The sequence below is a fragment of the Electrona antarctica genome (genome assembly GCF_951216825.1).
Source record: "Electrona antarctica genome assembly, chromosome: 16".
Classification (NCBI taxonomy): Eukaryota; Metazoa; Chordata; class Actinopteri; order Myctophiformes; family Myctophidae; genus Electrona; species Electrona antarctica.
The window spans coordinates 19038290-19049748 of record NC_136797.1 but is presented as its reverse complement, the minus strand read 5'-3'; the positions used below and the strand labels follow the sequence as shown (position 1 = coordinate 19049748).

The window sequence follows — 11459 nt, the reverse complement described above, 5'->3', positions numbered from 1 at the left end:
GTTTCATACAAGAAACAAGCCATGATGGATAAAGGAAAGAAACAGTACAACTGTAACCAATGTGGAAAAAGCTTCACAAGAAACAGTAATTGAAACAAAAGCTAAAAAAAGGTAACCCTCACTTCACACAAGTGTGATTTTTAACTATAAATTAACCATAAAATCGCTTTTTTTCCCCTGGGCTGTTTGGTTACATCTGTGGTGAGCACTCTTCACCTTAGTAATTTATCACTCAGAGAGAATAAAGTACTTGTGTTGTTAATCACTGCGTTTATTGTCTTTCTAACATTATTTTGAAGGTTAATAGTAGTCACAACCAGCCATGCTTAATCACACGCACGCACATTAGGTCTTGCAGAGGAAACAAAGGTGTCTGTGTCAGTAGGTTAGAATCCTCAGTAGCTATGCTTCAGTGCTTGTGGAAAAGTAAAGCTCCAGTATGAATCTATGCCATGTAAATATCTACGAGGTGTAATCTGTCATGAATGCGTCGTCGACATAAGAACAGACACTCCACATCCTCCAAGTCCTCCTATCCAAACGATGTGTGTGTGTGTGTGTGTGTGTGTGTGTGTGTGTGTGTGTGTCAGACACACTAGTCAGCCTCATAAGCTCTTAGATATGTACGTATATTCATATATCCAGTCATAATGGATCGACAGCTCTTTGAAATGTGTGTTTATTTTGGGAAAGTGTAGGCTGTATGGCTATTGTAATAATCCTTGATTATTACAATAGTTCCGCTTAAACCTGGTGGAAACAAGGGTTCACCAGATAGCAAGTTATTTTGGTCAATGCCGCCTATAAAAATTGCTGATCTACAAGCTCACAATGGCCATGGCGCTGTGAGCTGCCTTGTAGACCAGCCATCTTCGGTGCACGACACCGGCATGCAATTAAGTATAAACTCCCCTAAATGTAACCTTTCCAGGCCTATACAACAATCATTCAGCGCAATAATGAGTCTCTTACTCCTATGTGCAATGCCCAAAGACAGGCAGTGTAGCAATTCCGTGACAAATCTTTTGCTACACCACCTATCCTATCACACTGCAGCACGTTGTGAGCTTGTAGATGTTATTTTTGTCACGTCCGGTACACATTAGGCTGCAATCACGCAGCCCGTTTATTTTATTTTTTTAAACAAATTTTATTCAAAGAGTATGACATCATATTATGCAAGTTTCACAGAAAGAAAATACAACTCTTTGTTTTTATATTTTCTCCCACAACTCCTTTCCCAATCCTCCCCACCCACCCACCATCTTTCCCCACGAGGCCAGACATACAAACAACATAAATTATATACAGGTATAAAACCAATAAGTTGAGTACATAACTAAGATACACACAACATATACAGGTATAAAACCAATAGGTTGAGTACATAACTAAGATACAAAGAAAGGGATCACATGGTTACGTTCACAGAAATAATTAATAAACAACTTAAAAGGGGGTAAAATAAGAGACATAAAAAAAAAAAAAAAAAACAGTAAATAAAAATAATAATAATTCAAATACTTATATATAAAGAACAACGCAGCCCGTTTATTAACCAGCCAAAAACAATGCATAAGACAAATATTTTTCCAGGACCTTTGATAAATTCTAAACCTTTTTTCAAACCTAATTTCCAAATATTTCCAGGAATTTCATGACTGTGGGAACCCTGTAAATAACTAATCATAACCCCAATCTTAATATTTTCCTATTTGTAAGCCTAACTCCCCAACATATGGTCAAGGAAATTTGTCCTCACAATGTCTATTTCTCAAATTCTACTATACTTGTGGGGACACCTTTCCTCATAAGTATAGCAATACAATCTCATGCACGCGCACACGCACACGCACACGCGCACACACACACACACACACACACACACACACACACACACACACACACACACACACACACACACACACACACACACACACACACACACACACACACACACACACACACACACACACACACACACACACACACACACACACACCTCTGACAGCTAAGGTTCTGATGAAGGTCATTCATAATGATTAAAAAGGCATCTCTGCAATGATTTCCAAATGACCCATGGGATTGTTTGACCACTGACACCTCTTGAAGAGAAAATTAGATTATGCTGCCCTGGGATACAGTGCCTGACTGCAGACAGGCAGAGGAGAGAGCAAGACAGGTACACGGAGCAATAAACAGACAGGCAGAGGAGAGAGCAAGACAGGTACACGGAGCAATAAACAGACAGGCAGAGGAGAGAGCAAGACAGGTACACGGAGCAATAAACAGACAGGCAGAGGAGAGAGCAAGACAGGTACACAGAGCAATAAACAGACAGGCAGAGGAGAGAGCAAGACAGGTACACGGAGCAATAAACAGACAGGCAGAGGAGAGAGCAAGACAGGTACACGGAGAAATAAACAGACAGGCAGAGGAGAGAGCAAGACAGGTACACGGAGCAATAAACAGACAGGCAGGCAGCAGGGGAGAAAGTCGGACCACATCCCAGACACAACAGATAGACTAGGGTGTGGAGCGATGTCGACAGGGTGCCCTCACGACAGACACTGGACAATATAGACCGCTAGGCCAGATAAGCTCAATTTATACAGCGTCGTATGACGGGAGCATAAATCAGGCTGTACCGACAGAAAGACAATGATTTCTGGGAGACACAGAGAGAGACCGAGGTTTGGACTGAAAGACAACGATTTATCTGAGAGAGAGAGAGAGAGAGAGAGAGAGAAGGGCTGAGGGGGAGAGAGTGAGGATAGAGGGGAGGGAGGAGAGAGACATGCATACAGACTGGCTCCCAGGCAGGTGGTGGTGGTGGAATCATATACTCAGCCAGCCAGTCATTCGGATAGACCTGCCCCAAGCAAAACACCCGTTCATCCAAGAACAATCCCTGTCAGCACCAATGGGACTGCAGACCCCCAACTCGCATGCGCGCGCACACACACACACACACACACACACACACACACACACACACACACACACACACACACACACACACACACACACACACACACACACACACACACACACACACACACACACACACACACACACACACACACACACCCTCAAGGCCTCTGCATCAAGCCGCTGATACAGAGGTTTTGGGTAATAGCCACTCTGTTGGTCTGATGGCTAATTTCACCTTCATATTGTGCGTGTGTGTGTGTATGCAATAATCACCTTGAGCCGTACTGCCATGGATTCCCCCGGAGATCATCTATACTCGATTCCACATTATAACCACACAACACTCACATCACATTCCATGGCCATTTGGTGCTGCTATTTCGAAAGAATTGACTGTTGTCACCTTCACACACTGATCAAGGTTATCAACGCAATGGAGCCACATAAAGGTTTTTAGAATTAAGAGTACAATTTTAGTGTACAAGAGTATGGATGTTTGGTCATTTATATGTGTGTGTGTGTGTGTGTGTGTATATATATATATATATATATATATATATATATATAGACAGACAAGGGACTCTATTTTCATCCATGCTAAACCCCCTAAAATAGCCAATCTACAAGCTCACAACGTGTCGATGTAGATCCACTATAGTTGAACTAATCAAAAATGTTTTTCAAAATAGTAAAAAAGGCAAAGAAGTTTAGGGATAAGGGGTTTAGCATGGACAAAAATAGAGCCCTAAGAGACCTGTTGCGAGGCAACCCTTAATGATTTTAATAGTTAAGTAAAGTATTGCAATCCAATTCAAGTGAGATTTGTGATTAGTTATTTATGGTTAAATCATTGAGAGCTTCTGCTCCGCTGTCTGCACTGCAGACAGTGCCTGCTGTGTTGTGGGTAGCTGTGGAAAGCCTGATCCAGCAAATAGTATCCGTCTGTCTGTCTGCCTCTCTCTCTCTTTTAGGGGTACCAAAATACCCCTAATTGTTTTCGGCTACGCGGCCCTCGGCCGAGGGGGCCCTGCAATTTTGTCTAGCCCAGGGGCCCCTACTACTGTAAATCTGGCAATGTGTGCAGCTATTAATACCTTAACGTATTGGAGTTAATAAGACAGAGGGCAGAAGAACAGTTATTTTTTTATTTTATTGCAAAAATATAGATTTGATAACACTACAAAAACATCAACACAAACAAAACACATGACAGTCTCAAAGACAAACCAATAGCACAACAATAGCTAATTATTCTTTATCTGTGCTTCCAATGCATCACAAAAACAGGTATTCGGCTGTTTAGAATCGTATGAGTGACTTATCAATAACAATAATGGTCGCCTTTCCCCCGGGGAAACCCCCTACTAACTTCACATCTAGCTTTGTTATTCATTTCATACTGTGAACAAAAGCAGCACATTTTGCCCTGTGTCCCCAAGTACCAGCTGTCCCACATCCCAATATACGACAAGATTTGAGATACATAAGTTGTTCAACAGCTACGATGCACTATGATGAAAAAACTAAAACCTGTAAACCATACGGTTCTCTGTGCAGTTTTGTACGGTGGTTACATCCCCATGCATCTGTGTACTGTATGTTACTAATTATACTATTATGTTCTGTTCTTGATAATAATAATGACCCATTATTACATAACGGATATGTTGGAATTTGTGCTTGCCTTTCATTTTTGTATGCAGTGTTTGTTTTTTTACAAAGTTTTTTCAGGGAAGTTAATTTCCAGCAGACACAAAAATGTCTCACCGTTTCAAAACACTGTTTACATTGAACCAACATTTTGTAGGACTGTTGTGACAAAAGCCCCTGTATAATTAATCTGCACTTTTAAAGCAAAAAAATTAAAAATACTGATCTGCTATTTGTTTAACGGCGTGAAAGAAACCCCCCAGGGGCCCCAACACACTAGAGCTTTGTTTCATAAACGATTAGCACAATGTGTCAAATTATGATGTTTTGTTAGCGATACCAAAACATACATTTACATACCAGTTGAAGAAATTGCAGATTGAGATTTAACCTTTGCTTTTATGAAATATCCGAGCTCTTTAGGGGTTCAAATACCCTTTAATTTCAAATGAGCAAAAAAACGAAAATAGGCTATCTACAAGCTTAAGTTTGTAGATAGCTAATTTTCTCATTTTGTGGCGACTGAGAACTTCAATCCATGAGTGTCTGATGGAGTTCCAGTTTAGTTAGCAACAATGGATCAATACAGTCTTTGCTGGTTTTGCTGTGCTTCTTGACTAAACTGTTGGTTCCAGCTGTATGAAAATTGCTTGGTACATAAACGTCAGGATAAAAAGCATGCTGTCGCAAAAGTGCTTAAACTGTTTCACAATGTTATTCTACACAGAGTACCAACTGAACTGTATTTTCTGCTAAATATGTTCGCAATCGCAATGACAAAGGTAAAACCCGCCTAACACATTTGTACTTTGCAACGATAACACCAAAATGCTTCCAACACTCTTTTAGACAAAATGTGTTTCTCCAACACTCCAGTACAAAATCAAAAATGATTTCCAACAAACATGATGTGCTTCAGATCAAAAGGCGTATCATTGTGCAACAGACAAGAAAATTGGTGCTCTACATCAAGGGTAGTTTTTATCTTCCATAAACAGATGGTTACAACATTTTTGAGCTTCATATTTCTCTAGGTCTAATGATTAGATCTATTTCTTTAACTTTCATTAACAAAATATGCAACTCACTATCAATGTGCTGTGCTTAACCATTGCCAACGTCATTGCCTGGAGAACTTAAAACTGGCATTATTTGCAGTTATACGACTTGGTGTGTTTATCAGGAAACACAGCATTTTACAGAACACTTGATTAAGAAGAAGTCATTCACTTATAGACAGTCAATTAAATAAAATGACACCACATCTTCGATAAAGTGCAACTTAAATTAGTTCCAACATACACATTGTCTGACATTCTTGTTATTGCCTATAGATTTTATTGGCAAAAGGAAAGACGAAGAAATACAGTTGGAGGCCATTGATATTGTCCTTTTCTTTTTGCTGAGGTTTGCGTGATCTGCGCAAAAGGACAGTTAACCCATTTTGGGCGGGAACCCCTTTTGGTGTTTTAAACATGTTATAATTTAGCTATTGAAAAATAGCAGATCTACAAGCTCATAGCGCGCCACCGAGTGGCGCGCTACGAGCTTGTAGGTCTGCTATTTTTGAAAAATCGTGAAAATATTTATTTCAGAAAACTGGAGGATTTAGAAGGATTTTTTTAAAATTTTGAGGTCAGGCCTAAATGGGTCAAATGATAAGGGACAATATCGGTGGCACCCAACTGTATGGGGCACGACTGGGGAATAGCAGTTTGGCCAGGGAAGGGTTGATGTTGCTTAGTTGGTCAGAGGCACTTACTCTCTAATAAGGGTATAATGCTATTCACAAAACTGTTTATGCCCCAGGTATTTTGCTTTAACCACATTAACCCTGGCATCCCTATTTTTGGCATGTCATTATAGTCAAACACTTCCCAAAATAGCAGATCTACAAGCTTGTACATTTGTAGACATTTGTAGAATTATAAAATAGGGCTCAATAGTGGTTACGTCTAATACATTGAGAGTGTTCGTGAAACGCCAACGCCATTGATTTGGGTGGTAGGACTACTATAGTGTGAAACATTCCCAAAAGGCTTATGCATTTTGTATGATGGAGAAAAGTCGAAATCCATACTGTGGGTAATTTCATTTCACCACCTAGCTGAATAATGTTCATGGCACAAGCCTGATATCATATAAAACAATTCATACTACACCTCATTAACAATGCATTCCCCAGCACCTCTGTATAGCCACAGTAGTAAACCTTAAAGTCCACTAGGTATGACAGTAACTTGTACTGTACATGTACATTTGTTATTGTTACTGCCATACTGTATATTCAGCCAAACCTTACACCTACTAAGAACTATGATGCTGCCAGTGAAGTACATTTTCAAAGGATTTCAACATTTTGAGAGTCATGGATGCAGTTTGGGTATTTAAGGATTACGGACCTAATACAAAATAAATAAGGACCATTTGAATGTCAAAGTAGTTAAAATGTAGTACCAAGGGGCTTGTTGCAGACACAATAGCCATTAGTATGCAGACTTTGCAGACATTTGGATTTCAAGCAATATTTCAGAATGTATTATTTTTTACTGGCCCAAACCTAGTTAAGGACGTATTGCTTCCTGTGTTTTCAAGTAGCAGTGATTTTGATCGTTTGCCTGTGATGGTGACCGCCCACAAGGCACTGACACCCAATTCATACTTCGTCACACGACTGTGTTGCTACAATAGCAAGCTCACATCATGCCATGTGTTGCGAGCTTGTACGTTGGCTATTTTTGACGTGAAATTAGGCTTTAGTACTGTACATTTTTCTGCTCTTGAGGGGAGGGCTTTTGGGGGATTCAAAGTTGGGGGGTTGAAACTTAAGATTTTTCTTTTCTGGAGAGTTAAACACCATTTCAAAGACCTTTACATTCTTCTGGTATGCACAGTAAAATCCAGAGAGTTCATTTATCTCTGTGTACTCTGTATGCTTTCTAATGCTTCCCCAGGAGACACTTTCCCCTCTATATCACCTGTTAAAAAAAGGTTGCTATACATTCTTTTTTCCTTTCTACGAGCCATATTCTGAATGGCAACCGGCAGTAAACCCCTATATGTATTTTTTAATGAACAACAATAGTAGCATGTAATCTGTAAAGAGAATATATATATATACTGTATATAATTATGTATTATATCTATTGTCAGAGCCCACCTCCCGCTTATGTGAATACCAGTGGTGAAATGGACAGGTCTTAAGCCATAAAGAGTAATAATAATGTATAACAAGACCATACAAACACCAGAAAGAAGTAAAACAAGTGTTTGGTCATTGACATCATTGCATGCCTCCGAACGAATCCACACACCAGAAGTTCGTAAACCAATTCCCCTCGCACCCTTCTTAAGTCCATTCACTCATGTCGTACGACAGCAACACTCGCCAAACACCGCCGATCGAGTCGTGATCTCGCATCGCCAATCAGTTATTTTTGGCCCATGACACCGTCACACGATGGAGTATAACAGACATGATGCCTGTAGAGACTGGCAGACTGCGTTTATTTATTGTCTCATGTTACAGCTGCTGAAAGTGTTTCCCCAGGACTTCATCAGAACTGTCATAGTCAATCATTCTGTGTGGGTGTTTCTTTTGAGCTCCTTCGGGACCGATCACACTGACACGAGTCGCGAGAAATGGCGTCGCAAGCAACACCATTAGTTTCCTATGCATGCGTTCCTCTCTTGCGCTGCACATGTGTGTATTTTTCTAGCAATTTGTAAGCTAAAATAATTGACACAGCCCCTCGTGCCTTGTGTCTGTGCCTGTAGCGACGGGTCTCGTGTGATCACCCCCCCCTATGGATTGTTAGGGGTTCCAACAGGCTTTACATTGCCTGGAACCCACATTTAACAAAGCAAAATCCTGACGATTTTTACACTCTCAGGGCCTCATTTAGACAATCTATGGCAATGATTCTCTGCTTTTTGTGGATCTGGTGTCAAGTGGGCACTTGAAGTGTTGGCGGCCCAACCTATCTGACCACTTAACACTAATGTTATATTATCATTAAAATGTTTGTGTTTTGTCGGTTATTTGAGGGCCCACACTTGCAATGTCCTCGTGGCCCACACAGGTTGAGAATCGCTGATCTATGGCACAAGGTGGCATGTGGTCTAGGAAGCAGGGCGCTAATGCTTTGGCCATAATTTAAATTAGACCAGTCATGAGCACATCCATGTACTAATCGCATGCACATTCTCAATTAGGTTGGTTTTTAAAGCGACTATTAAAGACAGATGGCTGCGCGCTCCTTGCTTTCGGAGGACTGAGTTTGATGGCGACCAGTTGCTACTGCTGCACGTTGAGCAGACATGGATAAAGAAAGCCAGGAGGCTGTAGATTCACAACATTCTTATGTGACAAGAGGTATTTGAACATACTTATCAGCAATAAAGTGAGGCTACTTACTGAAATAAACTGCATAAACTTCTTCTCTCACTCCTCACCGTTCTCGTCACCATGCAAAGACAGTTTGAGCACAAAAACGATTACCGTTATTCATTATGTTTTGTAAAACCTCAGTGTAATCTCTCAGCAATGTAATCTAGCGAGATGAATGAGTAGAATTCAGAGGGATTTTGATTGCAAGCAGTGTGATGTGTACGTTGCGAACCTGTCTATATAGGTCAATTTACTATGAAATGCGCAGGGAAATACTGCTCTGGAATGCACTTGATGCTAGACCAGGTCAGAGCTGATCTAAAATGCACAATCGCATTTTGACAATTCTCACTCCAACTGGCAAAGCACCAAACCCACACCTCATTTTAAGACCAACACACCATGGGCACAACTACATTTGTATGTAGATGTGCTGCATGGTTTCACCACTTTGCAGCGGGTACAAGATAAGGCCCTCAGAGTTAGATACAAATGTATCTATAATGGTCCTATAAGGGTAAATGTTTCTCTCTTAAATGTCTCTCCGTTTTTACTCTCCCAGTGTTAAACTAATTCAGGACTTTCCATGAGTACAAAACATCAACTCCATTGATCTCATATCAGCTCTTCCATATCCGAGACTAAATATGTCTCGTGTATCCACATGGATAGGCCAACAATACTCCCTGCTTTAAATATAGTATGTATGTACACCACAGACATGTAAACAGAGCTGTTTGGAAGCAGTCCCAAGTTCAAACATGCCTGCATGAGTGCATTATGACCAAATCACAACCCGTCTCTACATGGTTTCATTCATTTTCCATTTTTTCCCCCTTTTTGTATTTTATTTTATTTTCCTTTTTTTTTCTTTTGTTGTTTTGTTATTAACAATACACACTACAAATAAATAAGTTATTAATAAGAAGTAGATCAATATTGCTTTCTCATACTTTGTGGGACTGAACGGCCCTTGATAAGTGTTTAGGTTGACTGTGGTAGACGGAAGGAAGGAAGACAAAAGAGACAGACAGAAGAGGCTGTGGGGCTGAGGTTGAGCAGACGGTTGTGTTCCATACCTGAAGTTTGGTTGGTTCAAAATGAAAGTTCCACAAAAGAAAACCCAGCATGTGCTAAGCGGAGAGGGGCTTCAAAGTGAAGGTTCACATAGAACTCAAGCGGCGTGTCCGAAACAAAGGTTCCCACAGTCGTCTTCCAAGTGAAATGTTCCTTTCTACCCTCATCGAGTTCTGAGCATAGGTTTCCGACTTTCCGTTAGAATCCAAGTGAAGGTTCCATCAGGATCTGAGTAAATGCTCCATTTAGGCTGTGAAATATATGTTTCATCAGATTCTGATACGGTTCGATCAGAATCTGTGTGTTAAGTTCCATTTTACTCTAAAGAAAGGTTCCACAACAAATCTGAGTGAGGGTTCTATTAAAAATAAGTGAAGGTTCCATTCATTCTCAGATACATTGTAGGTGAAGGACAGAGTGGATTCTGCTTGAATGTTCCTTTAGGGTCCGAGAGACTCAATTTCAGATTCCGTGTCAGAATAAAACTTGACTCCAAGACTTGATTCCATTTACAGTAACTTCTGCTTCATGTATGAGCCTAGTTTAGGGAACAGAGAGACAGGTGGGCCAAAATAGACTCTGGTTTAGAGAACAGACACCCCATTCGACTGTTATCACACCTTTCAATAGGGCCAGTTTATCCGTTATCACACCTTTCAATAGGGCCAGTATGGCCATACAGGCATACTCACTGTCTCAGTATGTCATTATCACATATTGTGACGGGTGATAATGTCACTGATGTCCTGACGGAGGCGCAGTCTCTGATGTCCTGACTCAGCGCCGTCCGAGTTATGTCCCGATAGGCAGAGAATAGTATATATTAGTAGTCCCTAGTTTCCATGCGCCGACAATAGTTGGAAATGACACGTCCACCAGGGGGAAACCTTGACCAGGCTATGTTCAGCCAAGGGTGAGTATGCCAGTATGGCCATACTGGCCCTATTGAAAGGTGTGATAACGGCCATACTGGCCCTATTGAAATGTGTGATAACGGCCATACTGGCCCTATTGAAAGGTGTGATAACGGTCGAATCGGCTGGAACAGAGAGACAGGTGGACCAGAATAGACTGGTTTAGAGAACAGAGAGACAGGTGGACCAGAATAGACTGGTTTAGAGAACAGAGAGACAGGTGGACCAGAATAGACTCTGGTTTAGGGAACAGAGAGACAGGTGGGCCAGAATAGACTCTGGTTTAGAGAACAGAGAGTCAGGTGGACCAGAATAGACTGGTTTAGAGAACAGAGAGTCAGGTGGACCAGAATAGTCTCTGGTTTAGGGAACAGAGAGACAGGTGGACCAGAATAGACTGGTTTAGAGAACAGAGTGTCAGGTGGACCAGAATAGACTCTGGTTTAGAGAACAGAGAGTCAGGTGGACCAGAATAGACTCTGGTTTAGGGAACA

At 41.0% G+C, this 11459-nt stretch overlaps 1 protein-coding gene across 3 annotated transcripts in view; it reads right to left on the bottom strand.

Moving 5' to 3' along the window:
- Positions 1-4079: 4079 nt before the first annotated feature.
- epha5 (EPH receptor A5) overlaps positions 4080-11459 on the bottom strand; it is a gene marked incomplete at its 3' end in the record, with an annotated part of 214872 nt that continues 207492 nt past the window's right edge. For all 3 annotated transcript variants that reach the window (XM_079523692.1, XM_079523690.1, XM_079523691.1), the window contains one exon: positions 4080-11459. This exon is cut by the window's right edge and continues 1877 nt beyond it.